Genomic DNA, 21,403 nt, shown 5'->3' on the forward strand with positions numbered 1-21,403 from the left:
TCTTATGTCTAGACTTTACCCACATACATTAAAGATTTGGTGGATTTTCTGCAATTAATATTTGATCTAAGATGGGAAACTGATTACATACTGGTTACAATGGATGTAACATTGCTTTAAACTATCATTAAAACATGAAGATGGAATAAAAGCATGCCATCACCTCTTAAAATCAAGATCCACCAAATGATATGATCATTCTATGATGCTGCTAAAAACGTTTACGATGATGTCTTGGAGGAAACATATTTCTTTTTAACAGCATACTATGCAAACAATTAAGAGGGACTGCTGTGGGTGTCTGCTTTGCCGTCAGCAATGCATATTTGTGTATGGGGTGGTGGGAGGAGCAGGTACTACATGAGACCAATTTGGAGCAATATATACACACATGTGTGTGACACATCAATTATTTGTGTTTCATCTGGAAAGTGGAACAAGGAGATGTTGAGAATTTTGTTCAGGGACTAAATGATCATGATTTGAACTTGAGGTTCATGTTAAATATGAGTAAGCAACGTGTACTCTTTCTGAATGGTTGTTTAGACATAGATGACATTTCAGTGTACTGAAAATCTAATTCAGTCAATAATGTCCTGCATATGAAGAGTTTTAATCCAATAACTAAGAAATTGACTATTCCTTCTAGTGAACTATTGCGAATGAATGAGAAATATGAGCATAGAACAAAGATTTTAAATAAAAGCTTACAGTATTTTGACTGATTTAGAAAAGAGCATAACCTGCTGATATCATAGATCAAGCCTAGGATAAACCAAAACAATGGAAAAAGAGAGGATGTTAGGTTCCAATGGAGTAAGAGGAAACAGGGGAATACATTGAGGATACAACATTTATAACAACATTCAGCTTAGAACACATTAAATTCAGAAAACACTGGAAGGTGATTAAGACAGATCCAGCCTTGAGAATAATTATATCTAGGCCTCCCATGATGACATTTAGAAAAGGGAGGCCTTTAAATGATAATCAACTTAAAAATTATTTTAAGAGGAGAGAAAAACAACATGGATGTCAGCAAAACATAGCCTCATGTCATGCAAAAACTGTAAATATGTTATCGCCATAAGCTACTTTATATGTCATGTTGATGAGAATAAAATATATAAGATGTGCCATAACGCGCAAGCCAGATTATGTAGTGTATGCAATTAGATGCTCATGTTCCAAATACCATATTGGCAGCACTAATTTACCAGTAAATCAAATGATGAGGGCAATATCAAATAAGGATCTTGCATATTCACCCCTGAAACATTCTCAGAATATCAATGGGAAAAGATCTGCTGAAATGCAATACTTTGCCCTTGATATGGTCATCAAATCACAGAGGAGAAGCTAGAGTTGACACTACGTCGCTTGGATTCTAAATACCTTGTAAAGTTGATTTGCTTAGAGGCTATTGGCTTTAATATGGGCAAGAAACTTCATGTTTTCTTGGGGGATCAGTAAACCCAAGATATATATTGTATCCTATTTTTGTTGTTTTTAAAATGTATATAGAGTGTTTATGACTTCAGCGTTGCATGCAGAGTCTATAGGGGTTAATTTTGTTTTTACTCTTTAAATAGGTTCTTACCATCAGATTTAATAAAACAGCTTTATTCGCCCCTTCCTCTAATCTCTCCTGGTTCTCTGTTTTTATCTATACTCTGATATTTGAAAACTATAGAGGATGGGTACAATGACAGCATATCGCAGAAGTGTCACAAAATATATATGATTGATGTTATGATACACACGCTGCGGCATGAGCATGTGACAATGTGATAGGGGAATTTGTTTTGATAATTATCCGTCTGGAGTGTGATGAGCATATAATTTGGATTATGGTGGGACATAGAAAGGAGAGATAGATTTCTACAAATGTATGACTTCAATACCATTAATTGAGAAGATATAGGCCACTAGGGCTTGGTCACAGGCCATTCCAGTGTTTGAATACATAAGTAAATTATTCAAATGAGATTGAGAGGTTTTCAGAGGACCAATGGACGATAATAAAGAAGCCCACTTGGGTATGAATACATGGCAAGTCAGTTTCTGAGTACATATGTAAACCAATTAGAATGTGAAAGAATATGTGCACCAAAAAAATTAAATCAATATGTTTCCAGGTGATTAATTAATTACAATAAAAAGAGAAAATAGTTGATTCTTTCAATTGTGATTCTTGTTTCATAAGGACAGATATTAATTTTGAGAAATACTGCAAAGTTCTATCTGTAAAAATCTTACATTTCACAAATTACCAGATGGCAGCCACTATTCAGTTGTAAAGCAACACTGTCAGTAATGAGATAAACATTTACCACTTAGGGTTGGGTGCCTTCCTAAAATACTGCTATAGGATTAGCAAGACCCTGCATAACACACTGAAATCAGCTCTTCAACACATATTTGACTTAAAGAACAGCCCTTGGACCAACTATCTAAACACATTATTCATTACCCTCCAAATGGACCGGTACAAACTGAAGAGTTGTCTGCTCTTGCACACAGCATTTAAAAACAGTGTGAAAATACAGACAAAATCACTGTCAATGCTAACTGATATGACCAGGCTGAAGAACACACTAGTCCTTGAAGCAGTAGCTACATCACATCTTAATAAGCGCCTGTCCTGTCTGAGATCACAACCGTACCTTCAGTGCTCAACTGGAAAGGCCTGTTTTAAACAAATCATGGCTGCAAGATTGATATGCCTCCAGATCAAAGAAAAATGGCACCCTCTTTCCATGATAGCCAACTGTAGGCTATGTGGCTATAAAACAGAGTTGTTTAATAATGTATTGGATATCTGCGCTGTGCTGCTGCATGCCCGGCGCACCCTGTTATGAAAACATTTTTAAGCCAAGAGAACACAAACCTGCAAAGAGGCCACGACCTTTGTCTTCACTATGAGTCATGTGATATGGTAAACATTGGCAAATATGTTAGCCTGCTAAAGGAAATCTTTAAAGAACTTAATAAAACTGGTTAGGTGTAGTCTCGAAAGATAAACCTCCTTTCAGTTAAAAGCCACCAATGGCAAGCATGGACCTCTCTTTTGTGCAATACTTACCTGTTTGATATCAATGGTTGCCACCAATGCTCTATTTTACGAATTGTCTTTTATAGTCTGTTATCACTGAATCTTTTAGCACATGACCAGTCAATTAAATGTTTTAATGTATTTTACTCACCACTACTCATTTTATTTCTCAGCAAGACACTTGTCTGCTGCAATGTACTCAGGATCTTTTTAAACATATGCACTTTCCAGATATCGAAGCAATTCTGGAGTATTGAATTGGCTTGCTCCCAGCATTAGGTTCTAGTTTGAGCTTCAAAATCAACATTTATAACATCTCCTCTAAAGGCATTAATAAGACATTTTATTTATCTTGAGAATGTCTGTGATAATAGTTTTTATCTATTGATCTTGATCTTTTTACTTATCTGAATGTGACTTTTGCACATGTATTGTTATGGTTTTAATGAATTACTCTTGACAATGCTTTGATTGATTTTTAAATGAATTGAAATGTAGAAACAATCAACGTGAATAATACTTAAGGCACGCCCGAAAAGCATTGTTTTGTCTGATACGTGAGTTTTGGGCATTAAAAAAAGTAATTGCACTTCACTAATCGAGTGCCTCACTTATTTCCATGATGGATTTTTTCTTCATGAATGCATGCAGTTTCTTGCTTTCCATGTAATCTGGCACCTGTCGGGTTTGCACCTACTTGCACCCACATGGGTAGACCACTCAAGAACTCCATGTAGCAGATTCCCGAGGGGCGATCTGGAGGAGGGGCTAGCGGTATGCGCTCCAGTGTGATTGCTTATACAAATTGGCTCCCTTGAGCTTTGAGCCGACGGGCTCCTGGACGACGCACCTGCGTGCCGGTTCGGGCTTCGAGGCCATTGACGGTTGTTTGGCGGCCTTCTCTTCCACCCCTAACTATTTTCTCTACTGATGAGGGAAGTTATCCCGAAACCCGAGCCATGTCTCGGGCGATATCCAAAAACCCGGGACATGTATCGGGTCTAGAGATCATCAGTTTTACAAGTACCTACTTGCACCCACATGGGTGAACCACTCAAGAACTCCATGTAGCAGATTCCCGAGGGGCGATCCGGAGGAGGGGCTAGCGGTGTGCGCTCCATTGCGATTGCTTATACCTGTCGGGTTTGATGGCTGACATGTAAGTGTGCATATATATAAAAAAAGCTAAAAGTAACGTTATAGGTGAAAAGTTCAGTGACAAACTATAAAAAATATTGAATTTCACCAGTTATAGTTATTTCTAGTAAATATAATTTGTGCCACAAAGTAATTGTGAGAAAGTCATCCTTTTTGCCCTGATCACCCGCATTTTTTTGCTTTGTACTATTGGAAACTGACTCTGGCTGCATCCTGGGCTCTGCTTACCATGTGTGCAAAACGGTGTTGCCTGCTGTCATTTTAAAGGCAGCAATGCCTTTCAGGCTGCTTTGACGTTAAGTTTATATGGAAATTTGACTTTGGATTTATAGGTACTTCCAAAGTCTCAAACAATCCTGTTTGTACATATAAGTCACACTTAAGGTCTCTCTTAGGTTCCCCGTGGATATGGTGCCTTGTAACAACTATAAACAGGGACATTATAAAATATGTTATATAAGCCCTGGAGAGGGAAAAACTGCCAATCCATTTTTCCCTATTGTAGTAAATGGCTCCATAGGCTAATAATTAGATATTTTATTTAAGTATAAATATTGACAGGACCCACCCAAAAATATACTTTAAAGTTATAGTTAAGATAAATCCAACAACTTACCACAGTTATATTTATAATAACTATTACTGAAAAAAAGTTATTACGTTTTCTTTTCTGTGAGTCAAAATACAGCTTTCCAGCTGCCCTCTCTTGATTGGCCAGCTTTTCCCAGGTTAAGCCAGTGCTCATTGGTGAGGTGCAAAGTATCCTATCAGAGGAGAAAATGGATTTCCTGTGGCTGGAGAACTTTAGCTGCAGACGCCAAAAGGCAGGAATATGGTGGGGTAGCTAACCTGGTCTACAGAGGGAGAATGACATTATGGGACAAGCACAAGCTGACCCTCACATCCTGCACCTTCAGTCACACAAGAGCCTCAGTAATTGGATTAGTCATTGGGTTGGAAGGGGGTTGTTATTGAATCTTAGACTGATCTAACCTTCAAGGAGGTATATTCTCCACTTAGTGAGAATTTTGCTTCCTGGGCCAGAAATATGCCACACTTCGCAGAAAGTGATAATACCTGAGGGAGGCACCCTGAGTCCTGTTGGTCATGGATGCCCCCCTGCTTGACGCCCAAAAACAGAATAAATTTGGGCCAGCAGCCTAGCTCCCCAGATCTGCTGCATGAAACTACGAGAATAAGAACTGCCCTGCTGCAAACTTCATCTGCACCCCAAAGGTCTGCACTCTGAATGACTGCACCTGCTGCATAATATGGGATTACGGCCCTAAGTACTTTGCCCTGCTTCAAGAAGGGTTAAGGAATGGAATTACTGTAAGCTACAGTTTAACATAGCCCACCTACATAATCTCCATCAAGAAGTCCCCATTCCGGAGTGTGTCCAGTGGACTTTTATGGATTTGGCCATGTGCATTGCGGGAACTGTAGATCCAACAACCCAAGTTCCACCTCGGAGACAGATTCTAGACCCCTTAGTTGGTGATGTGGACACTTTGAACCCTCTAGAAGACCGTCTGGAAGAAGTTCAAGAAGTTTGGAAAACTTTAGTAAAAAGCTCTATAAGCTGACAAGGTGCATTGTGGGAGTTGCAGCTCCAGACACCAAGAGGCAAACCAGAGTATCTGAACCCTTAAATGGTGCTGTGGACCATTTTCCTGCATCAAGAAACACTTTGCAAGTAAGAGTAAAGATTTTTTGACTTTATCTCGGTCCAGCAAGACCTTTTTTTTACCTTTTGAACACTTTTTGCTTCTAAGCACTAGTTATACTGTCTATCTTTAAAAATTCATATCGCTGGTTCCCTACATTGAATTTTTGTCATTTTGGCATTCATTGTCAAATTGGTGTTTGATTTTGATTGTGTGTTGTGTCTTACTTACCTAATGTATTGATGTTTCTAAATGCTTTACACACCTGTCTCCCAAGTTAAACCTGCCTGCTCATTGCCAAGCTACCAATGGTTGAGAATCAAAATCATTTATTGAGACCCTAACTAATCCACTCTTGTGTTTTAAGAAATTTAGCCCAACAGGATGGGGTCCCTGGGGCCCACAAGTGGCTCATGTATGGATTATGTACACCCCCCCCCTTTGTTATTTTTACAAATCGACACCGGGTGATGGGGTCCACAGGACCCAGTAGTGGCCCAGGGAGAGGGGCTACATGCACCCTCTACTTTATTTAATATTAGGCCAGCAGGATGGGGTCCCTGAGGCCTACGAATGGCTTAAGAAGGATTGCCCAACTCATAGCTATCTTCCAAATATTTTTTTCTAATGACCTTCAGGACGTGCCCCATACTAGGGCTCAAACAATTGAAATAAAAATACAATATCCATCACCCCACATGGGATGCCCTGCCCCCATATATCTTTTTCAAAAATAATCTCATGAGGCTAAGTCCCCAAGTCTTAAAGGCTGCTGCAACATTTTCTTTCATGTTGCACCAGCCAATCAGTGCTAAGGCCCAAGGGAAACTAAAACCCAGGCTAATTGGAATGCTGTATTTTTTTGACCTGTGCTCACAGGACTCCAGCTAGAGTCCCTCAAACCTAACTATCCGGATGTACAAATAATTGTGTACCTTAATTTCTCCTAAATTACTGAACAGATTCACACCAAATTACAAAAAGCATGCTTTAGGAACAATATCTAGCTTCTTGCCTAATTTGGAGTATATTTGTCCAGCCATTTTGGCAGTATACCTTTTAAAAAAAGTCTGTGGAAAATACTTTGGGAATTTGCGTTTTGCCCTCGCCCCCTTTTTCCCATTCCATGTATAACCAATCACCCAGAAACTTTCCATGAAGAAACTATGCATCAAAGAGCAAAATAGCATTTTTCAAAAGTTTCATGAAGATCCGTCAAACACAGCCAAAGTTATTAGCAAACCACAAATGACATTTTCTCCAAAAATGCAGACCTAACAATACCTACTGTTGGAAATTGCCCTTTTTGCAGGGTTATCCCCAAACTTTTTGCTTCTTCCTCCCTTGTTTTTCCTGACCTGTGGTTGTTGGCAATAGGACTCTGTGTACTTTACCACTGCTGACCAGTGCTAAAGTGCATATACTCTCTGTGTAAATTGTTATTGTGATTGGTATCCATGATTGGTATATTTGTTTTACCAGGAAGTCCCTATTAAAGTGCACTGAGTGTGCCAGCGCTGGTGATTTAAATGCTACTAGTGGGCCTGCAGCACTGATTGTGCCACCCACATGAGTAGTGCTAAAATTGTGTCTCAGGCCTGCCACCGCAGTGCTTGTGTGCAGTTGCTAACTGCCATGCTGACCTGGCCAGTGTCCACATTGGCCAGGCCTAACCCTTCCCTTTCTGTACACATTGGACAACCCTTTGGAAGGCCTAAGGAACCCCCCTGGGCAGGGTGCTGTAGTGGGGCGGAGCCTTACATTTATACAGTATTAAGTTAGCATGAGCTTTTTAGAAGTTTAAACGCCATTTTACCTTTTGCTTTTTTTTGCATACAGCGCACACGTTAGTTATTGTTTCGCGTTAGGCTGAGAGTTTTGTTTCACATGAGAATAACTCATTTGTCCACATTGCTAGACTTGCTTTGTAAGCTTAGTCTGAACAGTGACTGCCGAGGCCTTCAAGGTTATATCAACACTGTTGCTTTTGTTCGAACTGATCAGCGCATGTTCTAGACATAACATATATGCAGCTGTGGACAGCTCAGATATTGGCGCCTTTAATAATACACTTTGTAGGCATGATTGAACACACTTGGAGAACATTTGTATGCTGAGAGCTTGTGCAGAACCCGATGTGATTCACTCCTGCTAATCGAGGTATGGGGTCGCCTATGCAAGGGAGGGTGAAATATATAGGTATATATTTAACCTGTTTCCATTTAGCATTATAACATGCTTTCTCCCTTTGTATTTTATGGAATAGTAACTATGCTGACAATCTTATTTCTTATCATATGTCTGCTTGTATTAGCTAAGATGCTGCACCTAAGAACACGGCGTTGAAATAAACATTTTAAACTTGCTCGTGTCTCCCTTTACTCCCTGTTCTTGACTGGTATGAGAGTATAACGTAAGAGTGCTCATGTTTCCCACCTTACCTGAGTTATCCTAAGTTGTATGTTCTGGGTTGTCTAATCATTGGTTACTTTGCTATAGGATGAAGAGCTAATGAGACACTGATGCTAGTCTGGTAGGGGATGTTGGGTACTAAGGTGAGTTTTTGGTACACCATAATTCACTGGGGTCCTGAAAATCTCTGTTCACATTTCGGTCACTGAGCAACATGGCGCCCATACGTAGGTGGTCTTATTTCATGACGCTTGAGTAGTGCTTATATCAGTTGTTAACCCATTCACTATTCTTTCCGGTTAACAGTGGTGACGGATAAACCTACCTATAGTTAAATAGGTCTTTTCAAGCTTGAATCTTTAAAAACAGTTTTCCTTTTGAATTACTACCCAGTTGTGCTACATTGTTTTTCATTGTACCTTTCTTAACTGTGTCGTTATGGCTGACGTTGACATACCGCACCATAGTCGCATTGTGGTCCGCAATCCTTTGCAGGCTTATAACGTTGGCTTGGAGGGCATGGCAGTTATTTTAGTGGTGAGTGCTGAGGTAGCTTACCTGTTGGAGATTTTCTACTCATGGTTGACATTTCCAGCTGTGGATGCGGCTACTCAGGTGTTTCACACTTACACTCACACAGTCGTGCTCGGGGAATATGTTCCTTGTAGGACACAGGAAATTCCGATTTCATGGCAGCACCGTGTTTGGTTTAATGGTGCTCTTCCCCACAGTTTAACGGCGATTAGATTAGGTCCTTTTTCCATTCCAGGCACTTCTTGGCCTGTTTTGGCTGGATTTACCCCGCATCCTCATGCTGGGGTAGTCCCCGTTGCTGAGTTGAGGCCCCTATACACCTCCACCATTGGAGTTATTAGGGCCTTGGTTCAATATATTCCCCGCAATTTGCAGGGCGGGCCCCTGGTGTTGCGGTGCTCCCAGCCGGAACGAGCGGGATGAAGCTTAGTCCCGTCATGGTTAATGCGGTTATGGGCAAGCATCCCCAGGATAAGGATGATATGCCTTTCTGGCTTGCCGAGAAATGTTATCAGCTGGTTCTGGAACACAGAATTCTTACAATTAGTTTGCCCAAGGACGTGGTACCTGAAGCCGGTGACTGCGAGTCATGGGGTAGAATCTTTACAGCAGTGTACACGAGGTGCTTCTGCACTCCGTCAATGGCTGTCCTGCGGGCGGTCATTAAACACGTTCAAGATGAACACGGACCTGAGGCTGCAGTTGAATTGGGAATGAGACTTGTTGGCTCATTTGACTTAGTTTCCAATCTCGTCCTTTCTAATATGAAGGGAGATGCGGTTAACTTCCATGTGTCTAATGCCTTACGCGATGTCCCCGAAAAACCCCGTCAGTTACCGAGAAATATTACGGCGGCTTATAAGACCATAGGCTGTAATAGTCTAGGTGTCAAGCCCTTTTGTGCTAACGATAAAAAACAGACTCAGGGGTCGAAGTCTGAAAAAGACGATCAACCCAAACCTTCAAAGCAAAATTGGAACAAAAACAAGGAACAGGGAAAACAACAACAGAAACAGGAGTCCCTTCCCGCGTCACCAGTGCCTGTGTCTACTGAGCACTCTTATGACTTGCGCGACTGCACTACGATTAAGTCACCTGATCGATTTCAGGCTCCTGATCAATGTTCTCCTCATTCTTTACAAGACACATTGGCCTCATTGTCCCGTGGTGGAGGCAGCGGCAGAGGCAGGGGTGGCCAGCAGAGTTGCGACCAACCCCGCCCGAGGGACGGAAAAGGCAAACAGGACGATTCTTCACAGAAAAGACAACAGTTTCAGAAAAAGAAAGTTGCCGCTTTAACAGCAAGATATGCCACAGATAATGAGAACACAGCTTCGGAATCAGACGTGGGCGCTGACGCTGTTGGACAGCGCGGCGTAGATTATCATTGTTCGAGAGGCCCTGCGTCCACTACTGAAGGTGACAGCGACTGACAAATTTGTTGTTATTGAGACAGGTGATACTAGAGTGGCTCCCCCTGATAGGCTATTTGAAATCGACCTTTTATTTTATTGTGACATACAATATACCATAAAAGGGGTATTTTGGGAAAATCTTACAACTACATACAACATTTTGTTAGCAGAGGCTGACTGGCCCCCACCTTTTGTTCTCACAGCTCCGAGAGGGGAGGAGGAAATCCTCCCTAGTTTCGCGCACACAATGTCAAAGGAGCATTCGCTGAATTTTGCAGAAGAGTGGGCTAAGGCCCTTGCACCTGCTTTGTACCATACTCACTGTGGTTGGGATAAATTCTCTCCCCAACATGAGATTCCCTTGCGGTCTAAGCCACAGCCTCAACCTCAATATCCCATGCGGTGTGAAGCGAAAGCTTCAGTCACAGAAATCCTTGAACAATTGGGATATCAAGGTGTGATTGAAACTTGTGTGTCTCAGATGAATAACCCTCTTTTTACTGTGACCAAACCTGACGGTTCTTACCATTTGGTATTGGATTACCGGCATCTAAACTCGCAGTGCCGTACCTGTGCAGTACAGAATACCCACGGCTCTGCCCTAGTGGACGGTCTTGTGAGTAAAAGATTTAAAACCACGCTTGACATATCTAATGTTTTTTTTGCCCACAATTTTTCTGATTTAAGTAGTCAATGGACTGCTTTCACCAGTGGTGGCACACAGAAAATTCAAATATTTGGCAATGAGCTATAAGATAAGTCAAGGTGTGTTTGCTGCCCGTATAGTTTCTCTTTTAGAGAGAATCGACCCAGATGTGTGTTCGTATGTGGATGACATTCATCTCACAGATGACGAGATATGTGTGCATCTGTGCCGCGTTGACCGCATAATTTGTAATTTTGCGGACTTCGGTTACAAATTTAACTTTGCAAAGTCCTACATTGTAGAGTACACAGTGTTGTTCCTATGAACACAACAATGGAGGTCGAGGATTGGGTCCTCACTTCTTGGAGAAATGCGCGCTCCTACAACACTGAAAAAATTGCAATCCTTGCTGGGATTTTTTAATTTCGGGCGTACTTACATTCCCGAATATGCCCAGCGTATCAAGCAATTATATGCTTTGATACAACCAACTGTTACCAAATCGTGCTGGCTACCTAAACCTTCTGCCATTTTGCAATCTTTGCAGGTTGATCTGCTAGAATCTAAATTCTTACTGACTCATGATAACCACACCAACCTGGTGATAAGAATCGTCCCTGGGGCTATGGGTTTCACATACCTTACTTTTAATGAAGGTGACACAATACCTATCGCTTACAAGTCACACTTGTACACTTTGGCTGAAATTCGGTTTTCCACTGTGGAAAAAGTTTTGACAGCAGTGCAAATGGCGATTCTGAAGGAACGCGCAAAGTCGCAGGAAAATCGCATGTTGGTTGTACCCCGTATCCTGACTTGGAGGCAGTGACGAAAGCCTGGGTACCTAATTCTAAAGCTTTGCACCCACAGTGGATACAATGGGCGACATCATTGATGTCTCAGGATGTCACGTTAATTTTTTACGCTTCCTTACGGTCGTAGGAGTTCTTGCAGTATGAATTTGTTCATCCTGCCCCTTTGAACATGCGCCCTTTGGAGGATTTCCATTGTATCATTTACACTGACGGTTCCGCGCACGCATACGTCTCAGCTTGCGCTATTGTGGTTGGTACCATGGTGAATAAAAAATTCAAGTCCGATGTTGTGCATACACAGACGTTAGGGCGCTGTACCACCCAGTTAGTGGAGCTCCATGCTCTGATGCTTGCATTGGAGTACGCGGACACTGATGTGACTACTCTTATTGTGAGTGACTCCTACTACTGTGTCCAGTCTTACAATGACAATCTGTTCTTTTGGACTCAGAACGACTATCGTGATTCCAAAGGTAGCACAATAAAACATAAAATGATCTGGGTTCGAGTGGCTGAACTTAAAGAGCAACTGCCACTCGTGTATGTAATTCATACTCTTGGTCATCAGCGTGTGGCAATAGTTTGGCCAATAAGGCTGCGAAGACAGCAGTTTTGACATATTTGGTTGCAGCAGTTACACCTTCCAAAAGTAAGATTGATGATGACATCTTGGCAGCAATTGCCGCTACTGAGAAGGGAAGTAAATGTCCAACTGGATTTCCTTCAAAGTATTCCTATCATTTAAGTCCTGCTAAAGTTCCTTATGTGAAAATACCAGACGTTGGTGACAGATTGATTCCCAACGTGGACCGCAGGTCAGCGCTGATTACAGCTGCCCACGATGATGTTGCGTCCGCTCATGCGGGCGTTTTGGCCACTGTATCTCAGTTACAACTTCGCTTTTGGTGGCGGGGACTGTATAAACAGACGCGTGATTAGGTCCTTCAATGTGACATTTGTCAGCAGATCAAGCCTTTGTCTGCTGTGCGTCCGCCCCAAACACAGTTGTACATTTCCAATAAACCACTTGGTTGTGTTTATTTGGACCACTGCGGTCCTTATTCTTCAGATACTGCGTATAAGTATATCTTAGTTGCAGTTGATTCTTGCACGCACTTGGTATGGGTGTGGCCTCACCGAAGTGCTGATTCACGAACTGTCATAAGAGATCCGCGTGTCTTTGTGGGAAATTTTGCGTGTGGCACCTTCCATTCAGACCAGGGTCCAGAGTTCGCCTCTAAGGCGTACAAGGATGCCATGAGTTCATTGGGGGTCCAAGTCAAATTTTCGTCTCCATACCGACCTGAGGGTAATGGTGTTGTGGAGCGGATTAACCGTGACTTAAAGCAATCATTGACAGCTAGGCTTATAGGTACCGGCAGGAACTGGCTAGCCCATCTCAATAGCGTACAGCGTGCACTTAATAATCTCCCTAGAAGGTCTCTGGGTGGGCAGACCCCATATGAGATGCTCTTGGTATCTAAATGTTTGTCCTGGACTTGAAGGTCTAGACCAGGTGCCGGCTGCTGCCCCCTTTGACATAGATGAGCATTGCAATGTTTTACAGAATCCACAAGAGGCGAGAGACAGTCTTGCAAAGGAACACTTGCCCTCCACATCTGATGCTGCATTGCAGATTCCGGTAGTTGGCTGGCTACCCCGAGTTGGTGAACTGGTCCGAGAGAAGATTGAGAATAAGAAAGAATTTGGTCCCTCATATCGAGCTCCAGTTCCTGTACTTGGCGTGCAGGGCACAAGAACAGTCATTTTACCTCCACTTCCATGTCGAAAGGAAAAAAGGTAAATCTCAATTGACAATGTCAAATTACACAGAGTGGCCGATTCTTCTTAGTATGACACTTGCGGTCTCCTGTCCATCGATACTGAGAAATTCTGTTTTGGCTCCGGCTCCTAACAACAGGCCTGATGTTGCCTTTGAGATGCCTGCAGTTTCAAGTCCTCTATTGAATACCCCACCTGATGCTCATCTTGATGAGACTAGGTATACTTACCCCACAGACTTATCGCTGCCCGATTTACAAACATGTTTGGCCACTGAGTCCAGATCTACCACATCGAATTCCCCTTCAGAACTTTCTGTTTTTGCAACATGGTTTAAAAAATATTTTTTGATTCCTCCTTGGACTTACATTTGGTTGGTTCTTTTTTCAATTTTTTTGTTTATGTCAATTAGATTAGTGATGTATTTTTTCCGTCTTGTGAATGGACACTACGTTGAAGAGAGGACTGCTATTCGACATATTAATGGAACATTGGCACCCCATTCCGCATCACACAGGTTGAAGAGGGACCTGATTTTTTTAATAAACATTACTGCTCGCCCCGTTTTAGATGGGATTTTATGGGATGCTGTTGAATTTCAACTACAGGGTCCCACAGAGGTTATAAATGTCCCGAATATACTAAGAGTTTCTATGGGGGATGTGATAAAACAAAATATACGCTCTGATGAATGGGATGTTAAAGCCGTAGAGGCTTTGTTTTCAGATTTGAAATATTATGCTGATTTTGATGCTGAGGATTTATACTTAGATTCAGCTAATTATGGTGATTTGTTCTGTTATCAACACTATGGCAATCACTACCTGCATAAGGCAAACACAAGGAGGAATATGGTTAATTATATGCAATGGGAACATTGCCCCGCTCCTGTGGAAGGCAGCTCAAATTCTCTTTTAAAGAGATTCACTTATTTTACTGATTTCAAACAGTCGAATCCTAATGCATTTTATTTTAAGATGACCGAGAAATCCTCTTCCAAAGTTAGACTTACCCACACAAAATTGTTATATTCCAAGTCCTTTCTCGACCAATTGGCTATTGGGGGCTATGAACTGTGGAAAGATACAATTGATCTTAAATCTGTTTGGGGTTCTAAAAGTTGACAAGTGCAAGGCACAGAGGCTTTGCATCGTGTATGTCTCATCCCGAATCACATGTTGTTTCTGAATTCGACTATTTCACAAACCACCTGTTTTGGATTGGCTACTACTAAAAAATTAAATGCTCCTTCTTTTCCAGAATTGGAAGAGTACCCCGGTTGGGATAATAATACCAGTATTTCTATCAGGGAATTACAGACCCTTGCTGAATTCTACTTTTAACATATCCAGTTTGGATCCTAAGGGTTGGCTGTTGTGGCAAAGAAGTCCAGATTCTTGTCAACATAGTTTTCTGGGTTTAGCCCCTGGCTACACACAGGTTAGGGTGGATCCCCGTTTTGAGAGTGACCATTATGTAACTACCTATTCTGTAGGCAAGCTGCGTCAGAATCGGCTAAAATAACTCCACTTTAGCGTCAGTTAAGCTTCATTTCTCCAAATTGACTGACGGTGTTGATCTGAATGACTTTGTCAAGGGCCCTGCTTCTGGCAGATCCAAAAGGTGGATATATGCTATTTACAACGAAGTTTGGAAACTGTACCAGATTGAGGCTGCTTACGGCTTAAGGGCTATAGATCAAGCAAATTTAGAAAAGGTGCTAGCAGTTGTAGATAACAGCATTAACACACTTTCTTCCCGCATTTACACATTAGATAATATTGTTTCGCCTGTTGTTGATACTGTGCAAGAAGATGTCTCTGTTTTGTACCATGGCCAAAATCAATTGCGTTCCATTATGCAGTTTGCATGGACTTTACAAATGTTAAAGGCTAGGAAAGTGCCATGGGACTACATGAACACATCCTCATTATTTGCCCCTTTTAATTTGACTGACAAACAGCAATTTATGTCTATGAAAGATTCAACTTTTTCTATGTTACATATTGAAAAGTTAGAACCTTTGCCGTTTTCTGTGTCTGAGACATATTCTGCTGTGTGGCTCGTACATGGGCTAATAACATTACCTTTCCCTCTTTTGAAGTTCAAAGCTTGCATGAAGTACTATGCTATTGGCAGGTATGAACCTCTGGGTACCGCTTATCTCCATGAAGCTTGGTCACTACCATTTACCTATAGGTGCCTGAGGGAGGGAAAAGAGGTTTATTTGAATGGTGAAGATTGCACAACAACACCTGATCGCTCGTTAGTGTGTAGGAATATCCAATTGCATGGCTTGTGTAATCAGAAAGCGCCTAATTTGGCATGTGTCTTAAAAGGTATACCGACGCCTGCTATCACACCCACATTCACATTACTAGCAAACGGTAGTTATTTACTTTTAAATAATGAAGATTGTTGTGGGATGCTGGTAGGAATTCCTTACATCGTTACGGTCTTACAACATGTAGTTTGTTGTAAAAACGTAATGTTTCCTCCTCCACATGGGAAGCTGGATGTTTCCATCTGGCCGTCGATTCCGACCTTGAAGGCAGAGTTCAACAAGATGAGTCGAATAAGAGCTCTTTTGTCCCAGAAAAAAGTCGCCCTTACTTCCCTTGAAACATTTGTCCTTCACGTGGCAAACACCCGCACAGAAGTGTCAAAAAAGTTTACCCTGAGCACTCAAATGTCTATTATACATGTACATATAATCTTATTCATCCAAGTGTTGCTCAGTTGGCACAGTCAGTCTTGTTGCTTATTATTATGTCCATATGAATTCAGCTCACAAAATCCATGTACTCCAAATTGATATTTATTTTTCCAAGTTCACATCCAATGAAAAGCAGCCTTATTGTTCCAAGTTCAAGTCTAAATAAAAAGCAGCCAACACCGTTTCGTCGTGCTGCTATTTAGCACTAAGACTTCTTCAGGGCTCACAACTGTATACTCACCTGACAAAATAATTAAGTTCCACCTTTAACTAGGCGATTTTCAACAATGTTCGTTCAAGAACCGTTATGAAATATCCATCGCCGTATGGTAGCTTCTTTTTCAGAACCCCGGTCAACGTGTTGAGAATGGGACACAGTTTTCTTAATATGGGGCGCTCTCAGTATACGGGCCCAGGATCACGCACTTGTGTAAGGCTCATTTGTTTTGGATTACGGAAGACAAGGATTTAGTGCAAGTGATACTAAAAGTAATGGGGAGTAATACGGACAACATTTGAATGATTGAGTGATTTAGGAAGCTACCACACGGCGATGGATATTTCATAACTGAGGAATACTTGGATGAATAAGATTATATGTACATGTATAATAGACATTTGAGTGCTCAGGTTAAACTTTTTTGAAAGTGTGCTATCTACGTTTGTAGATTTAGGTGGGGTTGATTGGTAACCAACTTATTTTCCCTTGGAGCACCCTTGAAGACTTATAGAAAAGTGACTTTCCCCGATATTGTTGAGCGCCCTGATATGCAACTGGTTACCACTTAATAAGGACCCGCACAGATGTGCATGCCTTATTAAATACCGATCTGCCGCTGCATTTAGGGGAGTTAATTCACACTATCTTTAATGCTTCCTCGACAACAGGGCTGGCTCACTTTTTGAAAGTTGTTAGTAGTGGCCTTGTGACTTTTTTCCAAACTATATTCGGTGTGTTCCCGGCATTTATTCATTCGATTTTTTCCAGCCTCTTTGGTGGATTTGCCTTGATGCTCGCTCTGGTTGGCAGAGTGCTTCTACTACTTTGTTTATTTCAGAATGGATGCACATCCTGTGTCATGAGATGATTTTCCCTGGCTGTTGCTGCTCCGCAACCGAATGCTTAATTTTTATGGAGCGCTGCCTCTTGCTACATTGAGTGCAGCTTATGGATGATCGTTTCGATTTTCCTTTTTCACATGCATCCAGCCTGTCTTTCATTGCCTGAGCTGCGATTTTGAATGGGCTCTGGATTTGTGTCTCTGCAGTACGGTGTCTCCCAACGCAGATTTGATCAAGGATGAGCCCCTTAGTTGCTCATGAATTGCTTTGTTCTGGCGGCGGGATTATAGCTTTTGCAGCGATGCATGGACTCCTGGGACGTTGGAATATTTTTGAAGCGGCACAGTTATATTGAAGTAAATCCGAGTTGTCCTCTGATGGTACTAGAGGCTCCGGTTCTTGAGGAACATGTATGTTCATTCCCGATACTAAATTGGATGGCTGAAATTTTTTCAGATGACAACAATGACTTCCTGTTGGAGGCTGTTGCAACGTACTGTGCATATGCACTATTGGAGTGAGATGCATTTCCTGCTCTCTCTTATTCACGGCTGGAGTTACATGTTGGACATCAGATTCTGTATTTTGTTTTAGTTTTTACGCCTATTGGCTTTACTGTGCCCAAAAGTAATTACTAATTTTGAGTTTTTTCAAAATTTTGAGTTTTTTCAAAATTTGGAGTTTGCTCCCGTTTTTCCATTATGGCAAATTTGGACTTGATTCTATCTCTCGAACTTGAACTCTGCGTTCCTGCTTTGCCCACATTTCTTATCGGTGCTCCGAGCAAGGGAGGGTGTAGTGGGGCTGAGCCTTACATTTATACAGTGTTTAGTTAGCATGAGCTTTTTAGAAGTTTAAATGCCATTTTACCTTTTGCTTTCTTTTGCACACGGCACACACGTTAGTTATTGTTTCGTGTTAGGCTGAGAGTTTTGCTTCACATGAGAATAACTTGTTTTTCCACATTGCAAGACATGCTTTGTAAGCTTAATCTGAACATTGAGTGCCAAGGCCTTCAAGGTTATATCAACACTGTTGCTTTTGTTTGAACTTATCAGCGCACGTTCTAAACATAACATATATGCAGCTTTGGACAGCTCAGATACTGGAGCCTTTAATACTACACTGTGTAGGCATGATTGAACCCACTTGGAGAACATTTCTATGCTGAGAGCTTGTGCAGAACTCGATGTGATTCACGCCTGCTAATCTCTGAAGTATGGGGTCACCAATGCAAGCCTAAAATATTCTTTTGTAGTTAAAAAATCTACTAGCATGGGAGGGTGAAATATGGGTAAATATTTAACCTGTTTCCATTTAGCATCATAACATGCTTTCTCCCTTTGTATTCTATGGAATAGTAACTATGCTGACAATCTTATCGCTTATCATATGTCTGCTTGTATTAGCTAAGATGCTGCACCTGAGAACACGGCGTTAAAATAAACATTTTAAACTTGCTTCTGTCTCCCTTCGCTCCCTGTTCTGGACTGGTATGAGAATATAACGAAAGAGTGCCCATGTTTCCCACCTTACCTGAGTTATCCTAAGTCGCATGTTCTGGGTTGTCTAATCATTGGTGACTTTGCCATAGGACGCAGAGCTAATGAGACACTGATGCTAGTCTGGTAGGGGATGTTGGGTACTAAGGTGAGTTTTTGGTACACCCTAATTCACTGAGGTCCTGAGTCTCTGTGCACAGTTCTGTGACTGAATATAATCCCTGCAACAGTGCAGTATATGTGAAAGGTAGAGCATGCACTAGAGTGGGTGACATGCTCTGGTAGTGAATTACAGCCATTTTCGTTTTTCACTATTGAAAGGCTATCTTGCCCATAGGCTATAATGGGGAATGTTGTTTATAATGTTTACCTGCATATCTTCCCATAGGAGCAAGATAGAAAATCAAAGTCTGGTATCAGAATTTAATAACACATCTTTTAGGAAGGATGGTTTTTAAATCCTGGATTTGAAAGCGGCACCTTTAGAAAGTGGCTGCTTTCTTGTCTGACCTTTCTGTGTGACTTTGGCTGCTTGTGAATTGACTGTCTGGTTTGTGAGTGACTGGGCTGGGGGATTCCAGGGGACAGAATGAGTCTGCCCAGTGGTGAGTAGAGAGATCTGCATCTAGATGGGAGGGAGGAGTTGCACCTGGGACCTGAATAGGACTGTGCCTGCCCCCCACAGTGCTGGCTCCACCCGCTGTGGTGCGTCTGATGTCTCTGCCCTGCAGTGTGAAAGGAGAGAAGGAATCATGTCAACAAAGTGCTCCTAGGCTGTGCGTTCCCTCCACAATGCTGGCTCCACCTCCTGTGGGGCGTCTGATGTTTCTGCTCTGCACTGTGAAAGAAAGGAATGAGTCATGTAAACAGAGTTCTCCAGAACTGGTTTTGACCGTGCTCAGAGCCTTCATGCACAAAGGGAACAGTGTCTTTTTGGGGTATATTTACAGGAACCCTGACTACAGAAAATTAGATCATCCTGGAATCAAGAAGGAACATCTGCCATGGAAAAAGCTGAAACGGAAGAAGGAAGACTGTCCTGCTGTTGCTCTGATGGACTGACCTGCTGTTGCTTTGCTGCCAAGGAGAGGGGCTTTGTGCTGTGCCCCTTGCTTGAAGGAATCTGGAAGGGGCCTGAAGAAGAGCTGGCTCCCTGTTAAGAAGTCCCAAGAACAAAAGGACTTCACCCCCAGCTTCTCTGAACTCTGCTGAGAGAGTTCTGTCCTTCCTGGAGTGCTTGCACCATGTGTGGTGCCTCTATTGGGAAGCTGGAAACCAAAATGTAAAGAATTTACTGCAAAGTTTATCGCACGCTTGCGGAGCGCATCCCCGTCAGTGCGAGGAAATTCCCGCCGCTACGAAGGCCGAGATGGTCCCAGCGCCTGTTGCTGCTGCCAGAGCTGTTGCATCCTTCGTTTGCGGGACGCACCAGTCCGGTGCAGGAAGATTACCATCGCTGTGAGTATCGTTGCAGAGCCTGTCGTCACTGGGTGAGAGCCCCGCACCGCTTGCTTGTGGATGGCATCACGTCGCTGCGAGATTCGTCACAGAGCCATCGCATCGAGGGACCACTAGAGTAGAAGATCGACTCTGAGCCACGCATCGTCGCCGTACTGGAGATCGTCACCGCCTCAAAGATCGTCGCATCGTACCTTTTGCGAGCCATTTCCACCACAACCTGTGCCCCGCAATACACGCAAGGTATCGCATCCCTCCCTGCACAGATCAGAGTCACAGGAACATGGCTGCTACATCAAGCGGGGTTGTCGCATGGCCTCCCCAGGGTCTCAGGAGTGACGCATCCCTTGCTTTTCATCGCTACAGCTTTTCACTTGGAACTTTGTCGCATTTACAGGTACTAATGGCTAAAACGTGACGCAACTGTGAACAATTCTAACGCAACCTTAAGAACTCTTTTGAAACCATATCCTTGAACTGTGTATGTTGGATTTTTGTCTTTTTGGTCTTGTGTAGCTTAGATTAAAATACCTTTATTTTTCTAAACTGTTGTGGAGTCAGTTTGTGGTGTTTTCACTGTGTTACTGTGATTGTTGGTACAAATACTTTGCACATTGCCTTCGATAAGCCTGAATGCTCGTGCCAATCTACCAAGGGGGTGAGCAGGGGTTATCTAAAGAGTGTTTCCACCTTACCCTGACTAGAAGCAAGGGTCCCTATTTGGACAGTTGTGCCTACCTCTGCCAACTAGAGACCCCCAGCAGTTCTAACACCTACTATATATATATGCAGATTCAGGATGAGAAATAAATACATTTTTGAGTGTTTAGAATAATTGTTTGTTGGGTGCAGCAGTGTCTTGGTGCTTGCAGCAAACAAATAGGAGGCTGGGTTTGTCATTGCATTAAATGGTGAAAACCACAACAAAACACAAAGCCAAAATTCAGAAAGAGCAGGATCAAACATGTACAACTGGTTATTGGTTGGGCTAAAAGATCCTTCATACAAACTGAAAATTAAGTGAAACAACCAATCCTACAACCCCTCTGCTCTCATTATTTGCTGCAGCCGTTGGAGGAGAAAGAGAGAGACACTTTTGTATGTCTGCTTGAGTGTGGAACACCCACATTTGAATCCCTGTCTTACCACTTTCTGGCAAAACTCAAATAAATGTAAAAATA

At 42.2% G+C, this 21,403-nt stretch overlaps 1 protein-coding gene across 1 annotated transcript in view; it reads right to left on the reverse strand.

Annotated features, from left to right (window-relative positions):
• Positions 1-21,403, reverse strand: part of LOC144797902 (extracellular calcium-sensing receptor-like) — a 109,864-nt gene that overhangs the window by 83,834 nt on the left and 4,627 nt on the right. The gene's annotated exons all lie outside the window — the stretch shown is intronic.

Source organism: Lissotriton helveticus, chromosome 12, assembly GCF_964261635.1.
Source record: "Lissotriton helveticus chromosome 12, aLisHel1.1, whole genome shotgun sequence".
Taxonomy (NCBI): domain Eukaryota; kingdom Metazoa; phylum Chordata; class Amphibia; order Caudata; family Salamandridae; genus Lissotriton; species Lissotriton helveticus.